The sequence below is a fragment of the Perognathus longimembris genome, chromosome 21 (assembly GCF_023159225.1).
Source record: "Perognathus longimembris pacificus isolate PPM17 chromosome 21, ASM2315922v1, whole genome shotgun sequence".
NCBI classification, from domain to species: domain Eukaryota; kingdom Metazoa; phylum Chordata; class Mammalia; order Rodentia; family Heteromyidae; genus Perognathus; species Perognathus longimembris.
The window spans coordinates 42396369-42422185 of NC_063181.1; the positions used below are offsets into that span (position 1 = coordinate 42396369).

General features: G+C 42.9%; 1 protein-coding gene and 1 long non-coding RNA gene across 2 annotated transcripts in view; one reads left to right on the forward strand and one right to left on the reverse strand.

Moving 5' to 3' along the window:
• The window catches only part of Dlc1 (DLC1 Rho GTPase activating protein), a 334097-nt gene that overhangs the window by 200215 nt on the left and 108065 nt on the right, over positions 1-25817 (reverse strand). The gene's annotated exons all lie outside the window — the stretch shown is intronic.
• On the forward strand, positions 5748-23882 carry LOC125339481. Its single transcript, XR_007208544.1, has 3 exons — positions 5748-5921; positions 12289-12292; positions 23872-23882. It is a non-coding gene; the product is annotated as an uncharacterized LOC125339481 (long non-coding RNA).

The following is a 25817-nucleotide window of genomic DNA, read 5'->3' on the forward strand; positions in this document are numbered from 1 at the left end:
AGGTTGGACACACACACACACACACACACACACACACACACACACACACACACACTTGGCATGAGCCCTTGGCAGGCATGAGGACTAGGTCCGTCTGGGAATTTAATCTCTCCTCTGTATGTAGTCCATACTAGACTACTCTTTCTGTGTGGATTTGGTTCTTAGTTAAATTAATTTGAAGGCTAGAACTTAGACTCAGGTACCAGAATGTGGAGAGAAAAGGAAAAAAACAAAAAATAAAAGAAGTGGCTAAAGTATTGTCCATGGATAGTTTCAGAAGATATAGGACATAATATATTCAGGAAAGATGAGAAAACTTAGAAGCTCATTCTAGTATGGAACCTGTGCATGTACATAGTGCTTAGTATAAAAATACAAAATAGACCTGTCCAGCCCTCCAGGAAGAGGAAAGCAGGAAAACAATGCTTTATTGGGAAGCCCTTAATTGCCGACTACTGGGTAGATGAGTCTGGACAGAGGGGAAAAGGCAAGGAAGGCGTGTGGAGAGAGCAGACGTCCACATGAAGACAGGGAATACGTGTTTCCACAATGCTGAGGCTGGAAGTTCACTCTGTGGCCGGGGTGTAAAACCAAAAGTCATCTATACTCTGCACTGCCCACATTTCCCCTTTGGTGTTCTGGTCTTCTTATCATCTAGGAAGTTGAACATTATTCTTTGGGATAGTGGGCACGAATAGGCTTCCAGTAAATGTGACATTGAGATGTGCATTATGAATGGGTGACCTTGAAAATGTGTTGGAAGTAGACTTTGGGATGGTAGACTGGACAGGAAACCACTTAGGAGGCTGTTGAAAGAGTCCTTAAAGAAGATGAAGACTTCGAAGACCATTGTGAGAATGTGGACAATAATGAATGAGAGACATAGTTTTAGATAGAAAAAAAAGTACTTAGGTACTTCTGGTTGAACATGACGAGATAAGTACATTCACTCATCACACAACTTTCTCTAAAACATTATATGTAATGGTAATAAATGCTATGTGGTGAAGCAGTGGATAGAACGCTTTATTAATGGTGGATGGACCTGTCCCGTGCATTGCTAGCTACGTCACAGGCTGTAGAGAGCTGAACTCTCAGCCTTCGTAGGAAGAGGAAAGCAGGTCCATGAGCAAGGACAATCTGAGTGTGTGCAGGAAGCAGCGACACCGTTACCGTGGATGATGGGAATGAAACATGGGGATGATTTCACTGGTACTAGTTACATTCCCAGACCCCCAAGCCCAGGCTGGGCAGCCAGTGGCCTGTCCTCAGAGGGTGTTTACTTCCTGGAGAGATTAATTCCATGGCTCTGGACCCTCACACTGGTGGGCAGAGCCCAGGACAGATGAGCTTCAGCAAGAGAAACAAGATCATGCGAGGCTTTGAACATTCCTTGAATTTTCACAGCCAGATATCACCTGCTTCAATGCCTACAAAATAATCCTCTGTGAATATGTCTTCAAGAAAAACAAATTTAAGGCTAAAACAAATATGGTAGGTTATCAGATTGAATGCATCCATGTACTGAACATTTTCACAATCCTAGCTAAGTTTGGACATGAATTAGTGAAAAGGAATGCAGAAAAATACTTCCCCTTTTCTCCATAGAGGAGGTAGCAAAGGGTTGTTTCAAGTAAAGGAAGGTAATTAATGATAATAGTACTCTGTGTGTGTGTGTGTGTGTGTGTGTGTGTGTGTATGTGTGTGAGAGAGAGAGAGGAGAACTATATCTTTATAGCTTAATAACCAAAGGTGGAAAAAAATCAAGAAATATTAAGCAAGCTTGCTGTTTAGAAGTACAGAAGTGAGTAGCAATAGCAGCAGTCAAATGTTTGAAATGACTGCCTTGGGCAAAGTCAGGAGCGGGAAGGGATGGACTAGAAGGAACCCTGCTGATTTTGGCATATGCACTGTCATATTACTTTCTGCATTCAACCATGGGCATGTATTCTGATCCTACAAACAAAACACAGGACTCTACACATAGCTCAGGATAGAGTGCCTGCCTAGTAAGTATGAGGCGCCCCGAGTTCAAAGCCCAGTTTCCCTAAATACTGAAACAGAAAAATGGGGGTAAACCCATCTGGATTTGCGAGTGACTGTGTTTGATGAGGTGAGGAAGGTGGAAGAAATATGAACAACACTTAGGCAATTTATGAAAGATTAGATTAAGCAATACGAAGCAGATGATAGGGGAGGAGCAGGTGTCTGGGGCTAAGAGTGATGAAGAGGAAAGCAGAACGTACTTGGTACTTCGGAAAATTTGAACTTCAGGGCGGATGTGGTCTTAGGGTGACCAGCTCTAATTGCCTCATCTGGACCTTTCTGTGTTGCGGGCCTTGGCTGTAGGCATAGTGACAATTACATCCTTCACTTTGTGACCGGAAACTAAAATTAGGTATTTGGTAATAATAGCCCGAGGCTGGATCTGTTCTGGGAGAGATGCTTAGAAGATAAAAATCCTATGCACTAGTACCTTTCCTTCACATTTCAGACCTGGACTTCAGGCCTCCCCTTAGAATTGCACCCACATGATAGATTTTCTAACTCCATCAACTAAAATTCTTAGTCTTCCTCACAGTACCTGTAGTTTTATCTTTTGTCCTTTATCATTACTTGCACTCGATTGCATTTTTTCACATGTAAACAAGTGTTTACAAGTGTATGTCCTTTCTAAGATTGGTTGGCTTAGGTAGAGTGAAGTGTAACTGTTAAAAAACACCAGAAAGGTTTTCTAAATGAGATCTGTCCATGTTAGACTGGTGAACTTGGAAGGCTGTGGCTTTAATGATTTTGTCGTTCTTCATCGCTAATCCAGTGGCCAGCGCAGCTCTCTCGGTTCTGCGAGAGAGGCATTGTCCTCTCCTAACGACTGCACCACCTCTGAAAGGCCCCACTACCTCTCCAGGAAATCAAGGCTCAAAGACACAAACTCTATCACTCCTTTCCACCTTTTACAATGAGCTGTAATGAAAGCAAGAGGTTGTCACCAGAAGCCAAACAGACATCAGCACCGTATTCTTAGACTTCCCAGTCTCCAGAACTACAAGTCTGAACAAACTTCTGTTTTTATAATTCACCTACTCTCGGGTATTGTCATAGCAACAAAACCCAGACTAATATGGCTTCTAAAGTCTTTGTACAGGAGAGGTTTCAAATGTCTTTGACGTAATGAGGCCATTTATTTAGTAGACCCATGGGCAGTATTTGCTATATCCTAGCCCAATTCAAAGTGTTTCGTCTATATTCATTCGTTTGTCACCATAATTCACTAGTGGAGAAGATATTACTATTACTGATGCTACTACTACAACTACTGCTGCTGCTGCTACCATTTCAATATGTAATCAAATGGAAGCACAAAGAATTTAAGAAATTGATGGTAAAAACTAAGACATGGACTCTGGATTGAGTACCAAATCCATCATCCACTGATGATATGGGATGTTGTCAGTAAATATTAATTTTTCTGATAATAGTTATAGAAAAGCATTGCAACTATGTTGACAAACTAAATCCACCTTCCCCAGTATTGGGACAACCCACTGAAATACACACACACACACACACACACACACACACACACACACACGTTTACATATTTTAGGAGGATTTTTGGAAAAGAAGAATATCTAATGAAAACAAAAATTATATGAAGTTCAGTTGAAAACATGCAAGCTTTCCCCAAATACAGTTCCATGTTTAAATACCATCCGCTACAATTGCTGGATCGGATAGTTGGAACAGAGATCCCATGTCCTACAATCTCTGCAGAAGTTGTTTTTTGATTCTTGACAGAAAAAGTTTCCTGACATGGAAAAATAAGAAATGCCTAGATGTTTATATTCTCCCACAGTTCTCAAGAGAAAGTCAAACAAAACTGGCTGTAATAGTTTACATTAGAGTGATTTGATTGTACTTTCCTTCTTTTAAATTCAATTTATTTTCATGAGTAGAATAAATCTACTCATTCACATATGCCAGATATGACTTGTAGGGGGAAAAAGGAGAATGCAGGGAACTTTAGAGGAAGATGAACACTTCTCTGTCATTATCTTATGGTCATTTCTTTTTTTTTTTTTTTGATTTTTTTTTTGGCCAGTCCTGGGCCTTGGACTCAGGGCCTGAGCACTGTCCCTGGCTTCCTTTTTGCTCAAGGCTAGCACTCTGCCACTTGAGCCACAGCGCCGCTTCTGGCTGTTTTCTGTATATGTGGTGCTGGGGAATCGAACCTAGGGCCTCGTGTATCCGAGGCAGGCACTCTTGCCACTAGGCTATATCCCCAGCCCTTATGGTCATTTCTTAATGTTCCTAACCTATCTGTGTTGTCTTTGGCACGTGGAAAGTAATCAATAAATGTATTATACTTAGTTTTTGTGATGTTTTACACACAGAGTGTGATGTTTGTCCAGTGTGTGTGTGTGTGTGTGTGTGTGTGTGTGTGTGTGTGTGCGCACGCACGCGTGTCCCAGTACTGGGGCTTAAATTTCGGGTGTCATGCTATCACTCCGCCCTTTTGCTCAGGGCGAGCACTCTACCAACTTGAGCTACACTTTCCCTGCTGGCTTTATGCTGGTTAACTGAAGATAAAAGCTTTCTGGACTTCTCTGCCTGGGTTGGCTTCGAATTGTTGTCCTCAGCTCTCAGCCTGCTGAGCAGCTAGGATTATCATCATGAGCCATCGGCACCCTGATTTATCCAAGAACTCTTTTTTAGCAAAATGAAAATACACAACAACCAGTTCTACATGGAAAGTAGCCATTTAAAAAATTCATCTGTACCTGGCTTCGCGGCCGCCGGCGTGCAAGCTAGCGAGGGATTGAGCAGGGAAAGGACTGGAAGGTTCTGGGGAGAGCAGGACTCGGCACTCAGGAGGCTGGCGGAGGAGGGGACCCTCTGTACTTTTGCTGATTGCCAGCGCCTGGCTTTCTTACTGTCGCTGCTATGGTTGGTTTCAAGATCCTACGTCGACCTCAATATTGGAAGGCGCTTGTTTTAAGCGACTAGGCCTAGTATTAAAAATTCTCACTCAGTAATGCATATCACATTATATATATATCATATATATGTGTATATCACAAAGTTAAGGAAAAGAAGGGGAGGGATGGGTTGAAAGGCGGTGCAGACGTTGCAGGGATGGCCTCCATCAAGGTGGGTGTCTCAGTTGACCTTGCCGCTCCTTCCTGGCTCTGCCTTCCCCGGGGGAGCAGCCCCAGGAAGGGCGGCAGGAGCTTCAGGGTGAGCCCATGTGAGGAGGAGGGCCAGCCCAGGGCCTGCAGCTGGAGGGGGGCTGGGACCCCCTTCCTCAGCCAGGCCACAGTCCCTGGGCTCTCTTGGCAGTCCCCTCCAGCCAAGGTGCCAAGGCCAGGGTTGCAGCAGCCCCTCTGCACCAAGCTCTCCTTCTCCAAGCTGCTCCTCTCCAGGTGCGTGTCACGGGAACGGCAAATGGGCTCACTTGACATCCTTTGTTTTCTCTAAGCACTTGGATTTTCTCCTGAGCCAGAGGAGCGAGCGCGTGTCAATTCGTGTGCTTCCTTAGGTGGAGACCTTCCTGCAGGGCCTCCTGCCTCCTCCTGGTGTTCCGCACGGGCGGTCGGAGGCTCAGAGTCCAGGATCCATCCAAGGGGGCTGAGGGTGACGCAGGCTAGGGGCTTCCTCCTGCTGGCTGCCCACCCAGCTTCTCCACCTGTCAGCCCGCACGCCCGCTGGACTGCTCTCCTCTTCTGCAGCCAGCTGGGCGCTTTCAACACGGTGTTTATTTACACTGCCGGAAACTCATTCCTTATGTCTTTGCTTGGCTAATTCCTATTGATTATCATTGCTTCATCTGACAAAGTTACTCCTGCCTTCCACACGCCAACTTCCTTTTAATGTTGCTGGAGCAGAACATTTTCTAGGAAGCCGTTCTTCACCCCAGTTTCGTGTCCTAGGACCCACATCAGACTATTGCTATCGCTGCCTTTAACGTGGTTTATCACCGGAACCTTTTGATAGTTGGGTTGTCTTGCAGGCTTGACTTGGATGTTACTGAAAGTAGAGAAGGAGCCTTCCTTCCTTGCCTTTGTCTATTTCCTGAGTCTAGCACAGTACATACCAACATACAGGAACTGAAAAGAGGCACACTGACTGGGTGATGAAATAATCATCATCATTTGTTTATGTTGGGGCTGGGAATGTGGCTTAGTGGTAGAGTGCTTGCCTACCATGCACAAAGCCCTGGGTTCGAGTCCTCAGCACCATATAAATAGAAAAAGCCAGAAGTGGCGCTGTGGCTCAAAAGGTAGAGAGCTAGCCTTGAGCAAAAAGAAGCCAAGGATAGTGCTCAGGCCCTGAGTCCAAGCCCCGGGAGGGGGGAGGGGATGAGAGAGAGAGAGAGAGAGAGAGAGAGAGAGAGAGAAAGAGAGAGAGAGAGAATTTATTTTGAATAAGTATACACAGACCCCTCTTAGGAGTTAAAAACAGAGTTGAGCTTATTTAGTTTGAAATTCTTTTATACAATAAGGTCATAGTCCATTTTGTGTTTTATTTTGTTTCTTTTGAATGACATTAATGCTTAACTCATTGGCAAAGTTCAGGTGTGTGGTGAGTAAAACGCTTTAGATCAACAGATGTTCTCATATCAGATGAAATAACAAATCACTGGCAGAGTTGTATTTATACTTATTACATTATTGTACTATTTTTCTAGATCTCCAAAGCCACAAAAAAAGAACTCATAACATAAATATTTTGAAGGTTATAATTTTATTTTATTTTTTTTCCACTTGTGGGCCTTGAACTCTGGGCCTGGGCGCTGTCCCTGAGCTCTTTCACTCAAGGCTAGCGCTCTACCACTTTGAGCCGCAGCCACTTCTGATTTTTCTGGTGATTAATTGGAGATCAGAGTCTCATGAACTTTCCTGCCTGGGCTGGCTTTGAACCCTGATCCTGGGAGTCTAGCCTCCTGAGTAGCTAGGATTATAGTTGTGAACCACCAGTATCTGGTTATAGTTTCATTTTTAATAGACTTTGATACTTGAACTTGCTAGACTTAAATGTTCAACCTCTCACCAAATAATCATTTACTTATTGCTTGTGTTTATCAGCTTGGTCTGAGGTCCTTAAATAATAGGAATTGATCGCTCACCGTTCTGGAATCTGGGGAGTCTAAGGTAAAGATCTTGTAAAGCCCAGTTCCCTTGAGAGCCTTTTCGGTGGCTTTCTCTGTGTCCTCACAGGTGTTACCAAGAGGATAGGCTCAGAGGCAGGTCAGTGGACTCTGATACCTCTTCCTACAGACCTAAATCCAGCCAGATCAGGGGCCCATCCTATGAGTTTACATGATCTTAAGAACTCCCACATTTGAAATTCAGTCACTTTGGCACCAAGGTGGTATTGATCAGTTTTAAGGATTTTATTCTAAAATGGTCATTTAGGTACTTTCATGCTAATACAAAGGAAGTAATTTTCTGCAGTTGGAAGAATACCCACTAGTCTTGGCCGTATGGGAATTGATATCATCTGGCCAGATTTCATACAAACATTTCCCCTTGAACTTTTAATGTAATCGTATTTAGACTTTTAGACCCAGTCATGAACTCAGAAATTGTCTAGTCCAACTTCTTTGGTTAAAAAAATGAAGAAATTCAGTCCCAAAGCACCCGACTTGGTCAAATTCCTTAGCAAGATACTCAAAGCCTTGCACAATTTGCCTCAGTGTTAAGGAAATTAAGCAAATTGTCTTTCCTTCCCATTGGCACATTTTCACCCTTCCAGATGCCATGCCAGTGATTCCTAAGGTGCCGACCGGAGCCTCTGTAAGCTTTTCGGCCTGCATGTTGCCAAATAGGATCAACTTTTCCTTTCCTCCGAGAAGTTTTCCAAATGCTTGTATAACACTTTCAGATCCTTTAGTGAGCTGTGTTACTTTATTAATTTCAGAGTTGCTTGAAGTCAGTAACTGGACTCTTGATACTATCTGATGTTGACTCCCATGATAGGCCTTAATCAATGAGTTTTTTCAAACTTCATTTCTGAAGCTAAGAAATGGTTCATCAGTAACAGGAACCTGAATGTCTCTTGACGTCCTAATGAGTGCTCTTTCTATTCCCATCCCACTTTTGACTGTGGTTTTTAGAGCGTTTGAAGATCTTGTCAGGGAAAGCATTCATTAAGGTATCAGAAAAGCTCCATCCGTGTCCATTATGGGCTGGTGATTCCAACCAAATTCATGATCTGACCTCTACTCGCATGAAATGCACCACGCCAGAGAAACGAGTTTGTTTGTTATCTGGTCAATTTACACAAAAGTTGAGCTTGACTTCTATTGTTATGACACAGGCTTGCACAAGAGCTAGTGAGCCCTGAGTCCTGTCACGTCCTGGGAGCTCCGTGGAGAAATCTCTGATGACCCAAGCAGATTAAAGGTCATGAAGGTAAGCTTGGGGCAATTGTTCTCTGAACTCGGCACATTCTTGCTGCGTTTCTGCTGTTTTATTGCTTTTGGCACGTTGCTCAGGGTTTAGCAAGAATTGTGAAATCCTGAATAAAGTTACAAGAGAATGAATGGTTTCGTTCTCCACGCATGGTTCGCTTCCCAATTCTAGTCATTTTCAGAATTAAATTTCTCAGTAATTGTGATAGTTGAGGTATATTTATAATAGGTATGTCCACCTCTTGTGAAAAGGTTGCAGTGGTGAAAACTACCTACTGCTATCAATCCTATCTAAACACTCAAGATTAATAACGTATTAGGCATTTACTAATTCCTCTGTTATCTGAAATTTAGAAACATCTAGAAGAATGCTACATGATGATGAAAATAACATTCATTTGGATTCATATTTTTTAAGGATGCTCAATATATTCTATAAACCATTCTACCTTAGATTTTAAATGAATGACAAAAATTTTTTAAAATTAGCTATTATCTTTTTTTTTTTTGGCCAGTCCTGGGCCTTGGACTCAGGGCCTGAGCACTGTCCCTGGCTTCTTCCCGCTCAAGGCTAGCACTCTGCCACTTGAGCCACAGCGCCGCTTCTGGCCGTTTTCTGTATATGTGGTGCTGGGGAATCGAACCTAGGGCCTCGTGTATCCGAGGCAGGCACTCTTGCCACTAGGCTATATCCCCAGCCCCTAAAATTAGCTATTATCTTAAAAGAGATGATCTTTCTAAAAACAGTCAAGCAAGTTTGAAAGGCTCATCTGGCTGCAACATTTTTTTAATTGCAAATGTTCTCCTATTCACCCCAAATTTTTTTTGAACAAACTAATTAAATTAACCTAATGCTGTCAAAATAAGTCTTCTTTTCCCATTCCATACATGTATGAAACTACATTTAGGTAAATGTTTTCATTTGTAAATAAACAACTGGAGAACTCTGATAGGTCAAGTCTGACTTTGATTTCAAACTAGCCATTTTTAATACCTCCAAATTAGTGCAAATACAGAGGGTACAGATTTATGTTCTGAAGCCTGCGTGGGAGAATGGGAGGAAGGCACAGTATTTCATGTTCACTTAACCCAAGCAGTACTTGATTATTTTGGTTAAGTCTTTTCTTTCTTGCTTGCTTATTTAACCAGGTAACTAGCAATAAATTGCCTTCTATGTTTTCTTCTGTCCCAGAGTAGATGAAAGCAATGGAATATGAGCTATTTACAAAAATATATGTTAAAATATATTTCCACTTTATCTGTTAATTTCTTTTTCCACATAATGTCATCAAAAAGCACTAGGGTTACATGGTTACCCTAAAAAGTACAACATATCCTTCCTGCTAAGAGAGGACCTAAACCAAGAGAAAGAAATGACAAAGAAGTGGTGGGAAGAATGATTTTCCTTACTCCCTCCCATCCACTAAGATGATTGTTGTGTTTCATTGTCTTTCTTTATGTAGACACTCACTGCAAAATTTTAAAATTAGCCACATATTGCAATGTAATTTTGTGAAGGCCTGCTGGAAGGTATCTATTTGGAAAGTTATTTGAAAGGTAATTCCTGTTTTATTATGCAAAGTAGTTACAAATTGCTTTTTTGCAAGTATTTGTTCTTTGTTTTCTCCTTGCTCTCTCACTAAACCTGCCTCCCAAGCTGATTTGGAATTCTTGGTGATTGAACTGGCATGTTTAGTGTCTTTAACCCCTCAATTTGGCATTATTGGGTAATGGTACGCTCAAGCAATGCTACACAAATGTGGGGAAATGATTCTTACTTCAAAGTCTTTGAATTCAAACTATAAATAAAAAGGACCTAGCTCTGTTGAAAATACACCCTTGCCTCTGGGCGTGAGGTCCGTGTGAATCCTGACTGCTGAATATTAGGTGAAGTTAGCACTGAGCGCAACAGCTCCCTCTAAATGAAAGATCAGCGAGGAACCTCAGCAAATCCACTGATGTTGAAAGATGTCCGCAACAGCAACCCTAGAGCTGTTTCTGTGAGTTCTCTCAAATTTCCAAAGACCTCTGCAAAATTCAGTCAGGGCTGCTCAACATATGCTTAACCAGTAATTATGAAAACATGATGTAAATAAAATAAAATAAGATGAGATGAAATAAAAGCTATGGTCTAATTCCAGGAGACAAGGTGGACAGAATCCTAAAATTAAGCAACAAGACACCATGGTGACATTGAACAAGCTGTAAATTATTTAAGCTCTAATATTATTTAGAATGAATAAAAAGAAATGGAATAGTTCAGATGTATACATATTAGATGGACTTTAGCAGGAATAGGACAATTGCTAATTGATGGATTTATAAAGAGATACTATATCAATATTTTAAGAGAGTATTTAAAGTCTTTTAGAGTATTTAGAAAACATTCCCTAAACACAGAGCTCTCCTATGACCCAGCAGCCCTACTTTTGGGCATCTGCCAACAAGATTACAAGCAAGACCACACCAAAGCCACCAGTACAACTATCTATGTTCATCAGAGCACAATTTGTCATCACTAAAATATGGAACCAACCAAGATGCCCCTCAGTAGATGAGTGGATCGGGAAAATATGGTACATAGACACAATGGAATTCTATGTCTCTGTCAAAAAGAATGGCATTGCCCCATTTGTAAGGAAATGGAAGGACTTAGAAAAAATTGTACTAGGTGAAGTAAGACGGACCCAAAGAAACATGGACTCTATGGTGTCCCTCACAGGGAATAATTAGTATACGTCTACGATAGTTCTAGCAGAAGATCACAATAGCTCAATAGCTCTGCCCATATGAACACATAAGATGATGTTAAGTGAAATGAACTTCAAGTTATGGAAACAAGTGGTATATCACTATTCTAGTTATTTTCAACATGCCATGGGAAACCGTGCCCTTTCTCTTTTTCTTTTTTTCTCCATATTTCCTTCCCGTGGTTTTACCCCTGATATCACTGTAACTGATTTTAGTACCTGGATATTGTATATATGTGCATTGGAAGGGAAAGGGAATACCAAAATCGAGAGACAAAGGATAAAAAGACAAACCAATGCAACAGCAATACTTACAACACTATATGGTATAAACCAACTGCACAACTCATGGGAGGGGGGAGGGGAAGTAGGGAGGGGGGAGGTGGGGGAAAAATGAGGGAGGAGGTAACAAGTTGGACTAGAAATATACTCACTGCCTTATTATGAAACTGTAACCCCTCTGTACATCATTTTAACAATAAAGAAATGAAAAAAAAGGAAAAATTCCCTTAAAACTAGGAGAAAACTGTCTCCAAATAAGTCTACAGGAGACAGTCCATTTTAGACAAGTTGGGTTGCCATGAACAATCTATTCCCAAATCCTAATTTCTTATTTTGTCATAATAGTACCCACCTTCCTGGGTTGTTTAGAAAACTAATGAGATAATGCACATAATATACTGTGCACAGAACCTGGCACAGATTAAATACTCAATAGACTGTGCATAGATCAGAATCACTTAGAAACAATTTAAAACACACTAGTGCCAAGATTCACTCCAAACTAATAATCCCAGTCCCTGGAGTTAGGGACCATGTGTTGATCTGATTAGAGTCTTCCAAGAGATTTTAATTGTAGGTAGATTCATGTGAAATAGTGATCTAAATAGTGTACCAATAGTTCTCAACCCTGATTGCACATAAAAATCATTTGAGCATTTAAAAAAATGCTGAAGCCTTGCTTTCCATTCTTGGTTGTATTGATGAGGGTTTGTCTTGAGAACTAGCAATGTTACATTTCCAGTAAATTCTAATGTGTCCAAGGATATCATTGAGAATCAGTAGGATAATATTTTTTTCTGTGATTTTTGTTGACTAGTGTGGCTTATTTTCTTTTATATAGAGTAGTGTTCTAATTACATAAGTAGACATGCCTTGAAAATTATTTATTTTATAAAGTAGGCTTCAAATAAAAATGAATCAGGAGAGACAGAAGTCAGTGCCTTTTAATAAAGGCAACAATTCATCAAGAGACAACAGCAACTACTAACATCTGTGAAGAAAATATCAGTGCAGATAGATCCAACATAATGATAGTCTGTGAGTTCATTACCCTATTTTCATCTATAGGCCATCCAGACCAAAACACAATCAACAAAGAAACTTCAGAAGCAAATGATACTAAAAAGCAAATGCACTTAACAGACATCTACACCTCTTCCAATGGCTACACAATAAATATTTTTCTTAAAATATCATAAAACTTTCTATAAACTAAATCATATTTTAGGAAATAAGTCACGTCTTAGCTAATGCAAAAAACTGAAGGAATATTCAATAATGGAGTAAAATGAGAACTCAACAGCACCAAAGACACAAAATATATTCAAACTAATGAAGACTGAACAATACATTGTTCACTGCCCACAAGAAATGAAGAGGAAAATCTTAAAGTTCCTAGAATGCAATGGACATAAGAATACAACCTTCCAACACCGCTAGGATATAGCAGTGACAGTTAAGAGGAAAATAGATAACTATGGGTGTTTATATAAAGAAAGAAAACTCAGATATATTTTATAATGATTCACTCCATGCTCTTAATCAATAAAACAAAGGCTAGAAACAAACCAACAAAACATTAATAACTAGAAAAAAGTCTATTCAAAGAACCAATAAAAATGTCAGTTCTTTGAAAAGATAAATAAGATCATAAAACTCTTAGACAATCTGACTAAAAAGAGGACTGCAAAGGAAGGAGGCGGTAACAAGTTTGACAAGAAATGTACTCACTACCTTACGTATGTAACTGGAACCCCGCTGTACATCACCTTGACAATAAAATTAAATTTAAAAATATCCATAGAAATAAAATTAGAGATGAAATTGGGGATATCAGAACAAATATCAGTACAACCCAGAAGATCAAGAAAAAAATACTTTAAAAACTGACATTCAAATAACATGAAAAGTTTAAAAGAAATAGATACATTTCTAGATGTACTTGATTCTCCTGTCAAAATTGAACCAAGAAGATACAAACCACTTAAATAACTCTCTAAAAATCATTGAGATTGAAGCAGTAATTGGCTCCTATGATCTCATTGATTCATGCTGTATTCTTCAAACTTTGAATAATAACTAACACTAATGAATCTCAAAATGTTCCGTAAAATAGAGAAGGAACACTATCGAGTTCATTCTATGAAGCTAGCCTTACACTCATTTCAAAACTAGTAAATATCACAACAACAACAAAAGAGAATTATAGACCAATCTCTTTGATGAACATAAAAAAATTCACAGTAAAATACTTGCAAGCTAATTCAACAAATGCATCTAAATGATTGTATACCATTGTAAAGTTAGTTTCATTCTATATATATATATATATGAGGTTGAGTCAACATATATGAATTAAATAATGTAGACACATACTGAATTACAGACAAGAATTATATTAATATCTCATTTGATACCGAAAAGTCTTTCATGACAAAAGTCTTTTATGACACTTTTTTTTAACGACAAAAGATCTGAAGAAAGTAGGAATACAAGGAACGTACTTAAATGTAACAAAGGCTACAGGTGACAAACCTATAGAAAACATCACAGTAAATGAGGAAAAATTAAAATCACTTTCTAGAAGGTCAGGAATGATACACGGTTGTCCAATCTACTCCTACTCAGTAGAACACTGGAATTCCAAGCTGGAGTAATAAGAGAAAGAAATGAAAGGGATACAAATAGGGAAAGAAGTCACATAATTCCTATTTGCAGATGATTGATCCTATACCTAAAGGACCCTAAAAAATTTAGCCCTAAATTTCTAGATTTAATAAGCACTTTTGGCAACACAGCAGGATATAAAATCAGCGTACAAAATTGGTAGCTTTTCTGTGCACCATCAATGAACAAACCGGGAAAGAAATCAGGAGAACAATTTCATTCACAATACAGCTTCAAAAATACCTAGAAATAAAGTTAGCCAAATGAGTTAAAGATCTCTACACTGAGAACTATAAAACCCCGAAGAAGGAAATTGAAGATGACATTAGAAGATGTAAAGATCTTCCACTCTCCCTGACGGGGAAGAATTAATATTGTGAAAATGGCTATACTACTAAATGAAATCTATAGATTCAATGCAATTTCCATCAAGATTCCAAGGGCTTTCTTCATGGAAATAGGAAAAATCAATCCTACTATTCATATGAAAGTACATAACAATCTGAAGAGCAGAATCAATCTTGAGCAAAAAAAAATCAAAGCTGGATGAATTGCAATATTAGATTTCAAAGTAAACTACAGAGCTATTGTGACAAACACAGCTTGGTACTGGCACAAAGGCAGAAATTCAGACCAATGAAACACAGATGAGGACCCAGGCATAAACCCACACATCTATAACCTGTGATTTTTGACAAAGAAACAAAAACTATGCATTAGAAAAAAGACAGCCTCTTCAACAAATGGTGCAGAGTACATCAGTTATCTATATGAAAGAGACTGAAACTCAGTCTCTATCCCTCAACCTATACCCAAATCAATTCCAAATGGACCAAAAAATGTAATATAAGACCTGAAATGCTGAAAGTACTACAAAGAACAGGGAAAGCACTAGAATAGATTGCATGAGCCGTAGCTTCCTGACTATAAATCCAGCAAATAAGAGCAAAGGTTGATAAATGGGATTTCATTAACCAAAAAAGCTTCTACATAGAAAAGGAAATAGTCACCTGACTGAAGAGACCACCTACAGAACGGGAGATAATTTCTACAGCTATCATCTGACAAGGAACTAATGGTATATACCAGGAACTCAAAAAATGCCAAACTCCCATAGAATCAACAACCCAAATTAGAAATGGACAAATGTAACCAAAGAGACAATTCTCAAAATAAGAAATATAAATGGTGAGTAGATACATAAAGATCAATATCCGTGATGATAAATTAAATGCAAACACAAATCATTTTACCTTACCAAGAACAAAACAACAAGTGCTGATGAGGATTCAGGGAAAAGAGAATTATATTTTTTCCTCGATATATTACAACATTTATTATGCACTGCTCTGCATTGTTCCACAAACAGAGACAAGAGAACCAATATACACTGTTGGTGAGAGTTTACACTAGTGTGTTATCACTGTGGAAATAAAAATGGAATTTCCTTAAGAGATTGACTATGATCTAGCAAACTTTGGGTGACTATCCAGTGATGATTGGGTATATATCCAAATTTAAGCCAGGAGACAATAGGCACTTGCACACACATATCTATTGCCACACTTTTTCACAATAGCCAACGTATGGGTATAGCACAGACAGCCTACAACTAATGCATGGGTCAAGAAAACATGGTATGTTACATACACAGTTCAGTGTTGCTCGTCCATAAGAGGGATTACATTATGTCACTTGTGAGGAAATGGATGGAACTAGAGATCATCAGGTTGAGTGAACTAAATCAGATTCAGAAGGACAAAGGTCACATCAAAGGCCACGTGTTTCCTGCCATGTATAGATGCTAGCTATCTGGGTAAACATGTACACATTTCCATTTGAAACAAGGAAGCTTGTTACAATTTGGTTTGCATAGGACGGGGTGAGCCTGGCCGGTGGACCTGGTACATAGATGACATGTCAAAATAAAACCCCCTTGTACAACAAATTGATACTAATAAAAGTGTAAGGAAAAGAAAATCATGAGGAAAATAAATAATAAGAAAAATCTATAATCCCCAAACTCAAACATAAATGTAATGCCAATGATTTTTTTCCTTATTTCTCTGGTAATCATTTTACAGTAACATCATGTTTTTTTTTTTTTCCTTTTCGTCTTTTTGACATTATAGCACATGTTCTCAATATAATTTTATTTCAGGTATCATTTTAAAGCATTAGCATTTGTTCGGAAAGACATCTTATGTATTATTATTTTGTATATTTGGAGGATAGGGTGAGAAAAGATATTTAGGGACCCTTGGGCCAAATTTTCTTTACCGAAGTGGAATGTTGCCTCTGGTAGAGTAGGTGAGTGTAGAATCAAACTTGGTGTACAAGACAAAGACGCAAAGATGCTCTTGCCCGAATCCTTTCATGGAGCGCATATACCAGCGATCTCCTCTCATTAAATCTTGGCACGGGGTGCTTAGGTGTTGGGACAGCTAATCGTTTGAATGATCGACCTAGCCGGGCTAGATTTCTGCCATGGTCAAGGCAGGAAAAGGGAAGGAGCAGAGAATTTCCTGAAGCCGAAGGAATCCATCTAACCTCGGAGACAGAGCGGCTGAACCCAGTAGACGTCCTCCACCATACTTGTGAGGAGACAGCACCCCCTTCTCACGTGCTGCTCTGCAGGAGGAAACGATTGCACAGCGTGCATCAGCTGGCCAGGCTGAGAGATGCGTGTGCAAATGCTCAGCCAAGGCAGAGCCTGGGAAGCTGGGAGAAAGCGTGCAGAGAAGGCAGTAACCGTGATGATCCTTTATGGGATGCGGAAGCGGAGCTGGGAGGCTTCTAGGACTCTCTGGAAGTTAGCCAGTGACACCGGAGAAAGAGCCCCTGTGTAAGGGCATGGTAAGGTCTGACGTGGAAAGATGTCCCTGTGTAAGGGCATGGTAAGGTCTGACGTGGAAAAATGTCCCTGTGTAAGGGCATGGTAAGGTCTGACGTGGAAAGATGTCCCGGTGTAAGGGCATGGTAAGGTCTGACGTGGAAAGATGTCCCTGTGTAAGGGCATGGTAAGGTCTGACGTGGAAAGATGTCCCTGACACCCACCAAGCGCAGCCGCGAGCCGCGAGCCTGGGTCCTGGCACTGTTGCTGCTGACCGCTTTGCCAAGGGCCGAGCCGCATGCTTAGTAGTGCGATGACTTCCAGGGCCGGCTAGGGATTAGGAATACACTCGGATCTGGGTTAGCCTTTTCTGTAGCTGTTAGTTCACACGTCTTCTACTTCTGTTTTCACAACCCATGCTTTCTGTCATCTTAAAGGGATGGCACTACTGCTGCATAAAGCAAGCCATCCACAGATAGGTGTGGAAGGAGGTGCAAAGAGCGCGGTTACCTTTAGGATGCAGCTCTTACTGTAACCTCTGCCTCTGGAGCTGTGGAAGCCAGCGGGGTCTCACCCTGGGTGGGCCATACTGACTGGCTGCCTACTGTTCCATAAGCATTCCAGTGTCTTTCCTGTCTCAGGGCCTTTGCCCTGGCCATTTCCTGTCTAGAATTCTCTTTTCCTGGCTCTTTTCATCTGCAAAGCTGGCTTCTTCTCATGTCTTAAGCATTCCAGGATCTAAGAGAGGCCTTTCTAGATTGTCCTATCAGAGGGCTTCCTGCCTTGTATCTACTTCTCCGCGATATCCCCCTGCTGTGTTCGTATCCACAGGCTGTGGAGCCTCTGTTCAATGCTGCTGCATGGCAGGTCTGCACGAGGCAAGGCTGGGTTCCCAGCCTTCACTTCACCCGTAAACCTAAACGGTAATCACATGCACAATGGCAAAGTCTTGATCTGCTGAGATCTCCAAATGACAGCCCAGCGAATGAACCTGGAGTGCAGTATTTCACTTTGGACTTCTTTGTAGCTTGGTTCTTTGCTTCCTAGGGGCAGCCCCTGCTTTCTATTTGGTTTTTCATTGTCTACTCAAACCATCAACCAATGTAGGGACTTGGAATATCATCTAGTAAAAAGAATGCTAAGCATTTAAATTTTACTCTTTCTCCTAAACTTCATGGCAACAACAAGAACTATATGTATAGTTGTTTTACATTGGAGATTAACAACACTGAAATTCACATAATCCGATAGCCCAATATTATCAAACTGGTGACAGAAGTGAAAACTGTATTTTAATTTTAGTTTAAAAGCTATTGTTCCTATCACCAAAGTCATGGCAGAAGTGAAGAATGAATGAATGAATGCAAAACATTTTTCCTGTGATATAGAATCTGCAGTCCTTGGTGAAAGTATTTTCGTGTCTTCTCTATGAAATGAAAGGCACAGGGCTGGGCTTAGTGGTAGAGTGCCTGCCTAGCAGGCATGAAGCCCTTGCTTCGATTCCTCAGCACCACAAACACAGAAAAGGCCAGAAGTGGCGCTGTGGCTCAAATGGCAGAGTGCTAGCCTTGAGCAAAAAGAGGCCAGGGACAGTGCTCAGGCCCTGAGTCCAAGCCCCAGGACTGGCAAACAAAGAAACAAAAGTTTACCGTGAAAAGCACAAAACAAAACACTCCAGCACCATGCAAAACTATGTACAATTTATTTTTTTCTACAGCATTGCAGCAGAACCAGTAAAATCCGACTTTGCCAACCATGTTCAAACGTCTCTCAGTATTTGGTGATTGCAAAATTGGATTGCATTTGGATCTCTTTCTATTTGGCACCACCATGATCACTTGATCAAGAACAAAGCTGTATGCTTGGGTGGCGTTTGCTTTACTTGGCTAAAGGAAACCAGGTACAAAGGTACACACTCCTTTAACTCTTTTCCGTGCTCTGAAATCCCTTTGAAAAATGAAAGGAATGCCTACAATGCTTTCTTTGTGACTTATGACTGGAGGCTGGTGGGAAGCGTGTGCGTGTGTGGGCGTTGGCGTGCTAGTGTGTGTGTTGATCACATTTACACTTCCATTCCTTCCTCTTTCCTCAGGATCTTCCAATCCATACCTTGCACGAGACAGTGCCAGAGCCCAGACAGGAGGAGGGAAGGGAAATGAGGAGGGAAGCGAGGAAAGGTGAGGTGATTTGTGGGCCGGATTCTCAGAGGACCCCAGCGTCTTTTTCAGGCTCGTTTACCTTGTTAGCTCCTAGCACAGGCAAACATTATTTTTAAGTGTCCATGCCTTCGGAAAATGCTACTCCTATATTCCTTCGGTTTGGTAGCCCTAGCTACTGACGTGCAAACCACCGCACGCAAACCAGACTCTCTATTTGTACACGGCAATGTTTAATGATTGCATAGAAGAGGCTACTTTGCAAACGTTCAGGTGTCAGTCCAAATCATCACTTTCCCCTAATTAAAACACCTTTGTATTTTAAGCGAAATGGTTTCATATTTCTGTTTGTTTACCTGGTAAATCATTAAAACAACAAGAAGTAATTATAAGTTGGTCAAGTGAAAATATTTCTCCTGTCTCTGAACCTTTCTATTTTGCCAAGGATTAAACTCATGGCATCGTTGGAACTACATAGGAAATCCATGCCCAAAGACTTTCTTCAATTGGGACAAATGTCTTCCCATTCTGATATTTAATTTATATTCGATCCAATCTGTATTCCATTACTCTCTATCCTTAATGATTCAATTTTCTTTTAAATTTCTATTTCACAACCTCTATCCTATTACTTCTCTTTACAGAGGTCAAGAGAGTACCCTGTAGATTTCCTTTGCTGATAAAATTTTTGAGAGAAATAACATTGAGTCAGATGGCTCACACTTGCCCTTTGGAATACAAGTGTACCAGGCTGTGGATTGCAGTCAGCCAAATGCCCTCGTGGCCTCCGTCTTCTTAAAATTGTGTACGAGGAGCTGGTCCGTTGTCTCTAGTTGCCCCCTGTGAGGGGGAATTACTGACCTCAGGTGACTTCAAGATAAGATGACAGTCTAGAATACTATCTTCTATATACATCTCTACCCATCTATCTTATATATTCTAGAATATTCTAGAATCTGCTGGGAAGTGGAAGGATTCTGTGACTGCGTCCTAGGACAGGTGCTCAGAGGTACGAACATCGGAATCCACCGGATGGACAAATGCCAGGTGCATAAAAGGACACCTATGTTCTCGGGGTGGGGGTGGGGGTGGGGTCCTGGAGTCTGCTTTACCTCAGTTGACCGCATACAACACTGCCATTGTGTGCGGTGAGGCTGGCGTCACGGTTTCCAGACATGTGTCATTCCCCCCCAGCCTCCCCCCCAATCCTTAGCAGCACATAACCGCCTGAGGTGGCGAGAGCGGAATGCCAGGCATGTCTCACCCAGGAGGAGCGTTTGCATTAAAAAAAAAAATCCCTTGACTGTTAATGGAAATGTCCACCTCCTGGCCCTCCTCTTCAACATAAATAAATACGAGGAGTCCCCATGTGGGAGGCCAGAAGCCACTCGGCGCGCTCATTTCCGTGAAGTCACTCCCAGCAGGCCTGTCTGGACAGACACTCTCCTCTCCTGCACAGACAAGGGGGACAGGCCAGGGAAGCTTGCAGAAGACGACTCTAAAGCACAAGGTGGGGCAGGCAGCGCCGTCCTTCAGGAAGGTGCACGCGGCCCAACCAGATGCACGCCTGCACCCCAGCTCGCCACAGGAGCCGTCGCATTCTAGATCCGGACAGCACACACCTGTGCAAGTTCTCCAACTCGCTCTTCAAGAGTGGCTGTAGGGGCTGTGGATATGGCCTAGTGGCAAGAGCGTTTGCTTCGTATACATGAGGCCCTGGGTTCGATTCCCCAGCACCACATATACAGAAAACGGTCAGAAGTGGTGCTGTGGCTCAAGTGGCAGAGTGCTAGCCTTGAGCAAAAAGAAGCCAGGGACAGTGCTCAGGCCCTGAGTCCAAGGCCCAGGACTGGCAAAAAAAAAAAAAAAAAAAAAAAAAGACTGGCTGTAGACCTAGCAGTCCAGGAGGCACCCCGGAAATGGAAAGGGAACTGGGGACGGCTGGGTTCCGTACTGCCCGGGTGGGAGCAGCTCAGTGTTTGGCTACTCTGCAGGTCTCCCTTTCCCCCGTGCCCCGCACCTCTGCGGGCCTCTCCTGCATCCATGGCCCGTCTGGGCGCCGAGGGAGCCCACGCGGCCCGCAGGGCCTGTCGTCTGCTTCCGTGGGCTGCCGGGAGGGGCTGCTGCTAAGCTCCCGAGGGGCAGCCCGGCTGCGGGGAGATGCGAGGCCTACAGGAAGTCACCTCAGAGGGCAGCCGAGCCCTTGAGGGGGAGTCCATGGGGTACCCCTCCACGCAAGCTCACACGAGAAGACAGGCATTGGGAGAAAGCATGAGGTCTTTCATCTAGGGAGGAGGCAACCATTTCTCCTCCTGCTTTTTTGGGGTACTCTCTCAAGACCCTGTCCAGACTGGAAGCCCAGGCCCAGCTACAGGGCGGGTCTTTCCACTCTGTTCTTTCTCTGGGCCATGGGCCGTTGGGAGACTGCACCCAGGAGCTTTCTCCTGAGCCACCCTCTGGGTGGGGCCTTTTCCACGCCCTCAGCTCGCACCTGCCGCTGTCACAGTCATTGGTGCGATGCACCGGGTCCTTCCTTCCTCCTTCCCTGGGGGAGTCCCTTCTCTCTCACGCCCACGGCTATTTGTGCAATCCTCTAGCCTCCAACCTGGCTTCCTCTTCTTTCTCTCGTCTCCCTCCCCCCCGCCCCCCGAGTTTAGATGGTTGCATCATTTACTACTAAAAAGTAGAATCGAGTCAGAATGAAATTATTATTATTTTGATACGTTTGATTCTGTGCTTCTCCTTCTACCTGCCTTCCTCCCACTCTTCTTACTGTGGGCCTCCAGTGTTGTGGCTTGGTCCCCTGTGTAGGCGAGCCAGGCTGGGTCTGATCAGGCCCACACGGGGCAGACGGCCTGCCGTGGTTGTGAGTTAGGATGTCGGATGCGCCTCGGTGAGCCTGCTAGGAAACATGGCGCAGGCACTCACCGGTGCGATCCCACACGGTGCTGAAGGGGCTTGCATTGCCTTCGGATCCCATTTTAGGAGTGTCTACCTATCAGCTTGCCATCGCGGTGTTCAGGAGAGGGACGGGTGAACGGACAACCAGCTTCTGTCTACCAAGGATCTTCTAATGAACTGTTTAAGGCACAGCATTATTTCTTCATGACAGCCAACAACCAAAGCAAAATAAGACCAAACCAAACCCAAGCAGTTATACGTTAGTTTGTTAGGATTGTGTGCGTTCTGTGCAGTCTAGCACACGTTCCTTTATCTCTCGAGGTCCTCAAGCTAGGCACATTGTGATTTTTAGTTCATGTAGGCTGCAGGGGAAATGAAGTTGACTTTGATTTTTTTTGTGTTTTTCTTCACCCTTTCCAGACAACATGATGATACACCTAACAGCCTTGGGTTATCTTGTCGCACCAAGACAAAGAAGGCAGGCTAGGAGGTTTTAAGAAGAGGAGAAGAAGGCGAGAGTGCCGTTGAGAATTCAATGTATATCCTACAAAACTAAGAAGAGTAAGAGCAGGAGTTGGGTGAGAATGTTGGAGGGGGTGGCATTGATCAAAATCCACTGCGCTCATCGACAGCTTTGCTAAACGGCAACTCCTTCGTGCAGCTACTTAAATGTAACTTTTAAAAAGAAAAAGAAATAATAGAGATCTGGGAAGACCCACAGAAAGAGACTATTCAAGTTAGATTTACAAGTGGGAATGATGAAGTGATGATATGATTAGGGCAAGAGCCTCGGGAAGTTTAACAGTTTGGAGAGGATTTTTACAAGAAAGAAGCTCACATTCTCTCCTAATTCTGGGCAGAATCAAAACTATGGGCTTTGGAACAGTATCCACTAATCTGAAGTTGGAAATGGTTCCTAGTATGGAAGCCATTCGGTGTTAACACAGCCAGGTCCAAATCTTGAGCCTATTTGAAGGGTATGCCTTGTCTGAATACATCCTAGCAATAGATCATTCAAAGTGGAAAAGAAACTGACCTCTTTTTTTGAAAGAGATAATCAGGAGTTTTCAAAAAGATAAGACTTTGATACCAACGTCAGGAAATGAAAGGACTTGAGAAAAATCATTGTAAGTGAAGTGAGCCAGACCCAAAGAAACATGGACTCTATGGTTTCCCTCATCTGGAATAATTAGTACATGTCTAGGACAGTCCTAGCCGAAGATCACAATAGCTCAGTAGCTGTGTCCATATGAACACATAAGATGACGCTAAGTGAAATGAACTCCAAGTTTCGGAAACAAGTGATTTATCATTGTTGTTGTTATTTTCAACATACCATGTGAAATTATGCCTTTTTCTTTTGTCTTTCTTCCCCGTGGTTTTACCCATGATGTCACTGTAGCTGATTTTGGTACCCTGGATATTGTTTATACGTGTATTGGGACTAGGAAAGGGAAGGGGAATATCAAAACGGAGAGACAAAGGATAGAAGACAAACCAATGCAACAGCAAAACTTACAAAACTATATGGTGTAAACCAACTGCGCAACTCATGGGGGGGGAGAGGAAAACGGGGAAGGTGGAAGGCGAGTGGGAGGGGATGAGGGAGGAAATGTACTCACTGCCTTATGTATGAAACTGTAACCCCTCTGCATATCACTCTGACAATAAATAAATAATTAATTTAAAAAGAGCAGAGATTAATGTCCCCCATGGTGGAGAGCCGTGGAAGCCCTCCTTCTCGGGCAGGGTGTGTCTTCCATTCCACCGCCTGGCGTCTCTTTCTTCTTGGCGCTGTCTCCTTGGTGGGAAGGGGATCTCGGGCTGACTGAAGTGTTAACTTTGGGGTTCCTCTAGGCCTATGATGAGGAAAAGTTCTTATTGGGTTCTGGGACATCATGAAGCCTGTGAACCCGGGACTGTGGGCTATCACCCCGGTGAAGAAGCTAGAAGGCGAGTTCTGTCTTGTAGGGGACATAGTATTACAAAGCGTTCAGGTCTGAGCAGGGAACGCTGGCCCTGCGGTCCGTACCTCCTTGTGCGCGCGTCAGCCTCCGTCAGTCCCGCAGGTGTGAAGCCTGGTGGCCGGGTGCCAGCTCGTCACATCCCGGCGGCTGGCAGGGGCTGGCAGGGGCGGGCTGATGCGGGTGTGCACGGTGAGCCGACGTGTCTTCCGATGCGTCAGCAGCGGTCTTCCCTCTCACCCGTCCTGCGGCCCTGCGTGGAGGACGGGGCTGGGGGGGCAAGGCCTCCTCGCTCGCCATCCAAGCCCACGCCGGGCCTGGGCAGGGTGGTGAGCGCCGCCCGGGCACAGGGCGACGGGGGAAGGCCCACGCACCCCACACGGCCTCCTTGCTTTAACTCCGCTCACGAACCGGTTCCTTCATGGTGTAGTATCCTACTCAGTACTTTGGCTCGGTAATCAGTAAGTACACAAAGATGACAATTTTCATGTCACAGTCATCAACGGCTTCTTTTGGTTGTTTTTGTTTAAAACAAAGGGGAACATTTTAGTTCTTATTTATGTCTCTTCAGAATCTTTTTTTTTTTTGCTTTCTGAGGCAATGCTTTCATGACTTTCAGGGTATTCAAGTTCCTTCCTACCTTCCTTCCTTCCTTCCTTCCTTCCTTCCTTCCTTCCTTCCTTCCTTCCTTCCTTCCTTCCTTCCTTCCTTCCTTCCCTCCCTCCCTCCCTCCCTCCCTCCTTCTCTCCCTCCCTCCCCCTCCTTCCGACCACCTGCTTGCCTTTTGCTTATACACCACATTTTCCCCATTAGAATTTGTTTTCACTTATTTAAAGTATTCCTACATTCTGAACATTTTGTCGTTGCTGCTGCTAACCTCGGTCCAACTCCCATCTTCTCCGCCTTCCATACTGGTCTCCCGCTCACCCTCCTCCCCACTCCTTGGGCTTATAGACTCCTCCCTGCAGCAGCCCAGTCGGGGCCCATTGGAAGTCAAGTGAGATCAGGTGGTAGGTCTACTTACAACCCTGTCTTGGCTCCTTGTCTCGCTCAGAAGCCACGGAAGGGAACGCCTTGGGTGGTGTGGGCGCTCCTCCTCCTTATCATTTCGCCGGAGCTCCGTGACTCTCTTGCAGCCTTCCCCAACATGTCTGCTATGTGCTTTGGCAGGTGAGTACACAGCTCACTGTATCATCTCCCTCGAACATTCACTCTCCAACTTCTTTTGCCTTTCTTTCTGCAAGTCTATCCTGTACCCATTCTTCCTAGAACATGTTATTGTTAAACCCCCTGTGAACTTCACTTATTTTGCTTTCTGTTCAAAATACTTGAGAACAATGGGTTCTAAAATAACAAACGTATTGTTATTATTACTGTTGCCACTGTCAGCTTTGTTCCGTTGGACAAAAAATTCATGTCATTGCTCCTTTACGCACCTGTTCAATTCTTCCCTATACCCTTAGATATTCCTAGAGAAAGACCCAGATCCTTGCCACCTTGAGTCCAGTCCAGAAGCGTTGACCGCTGTCCTTGTGACTACCCCCAAACTCCTGGTATCCTAAGTGTAGTTTGATTACGCGAGGACCAGAGATTGCCAGCCTCCGGGCCACCGTCGCCGCCGACGCTCCCTTTCCTCACCGGCCTGGGGATTGTCCTCCGCGTGGATCGCTGATATGCGTTGTGTGCTCTGCTTCTGCGGCTGGCCTGATACACCATAGGAATGTCGTGTTGCGTTTTGAGGGAAGCCTTGGGTGAAACGTGGGGATTTATTTCAGAATAAGGGAAAATGAAGGTGCAAGTTATTCTCATCCTGGAACCATCACCTTCTAGCTGTTCTGTATTCATTGATCT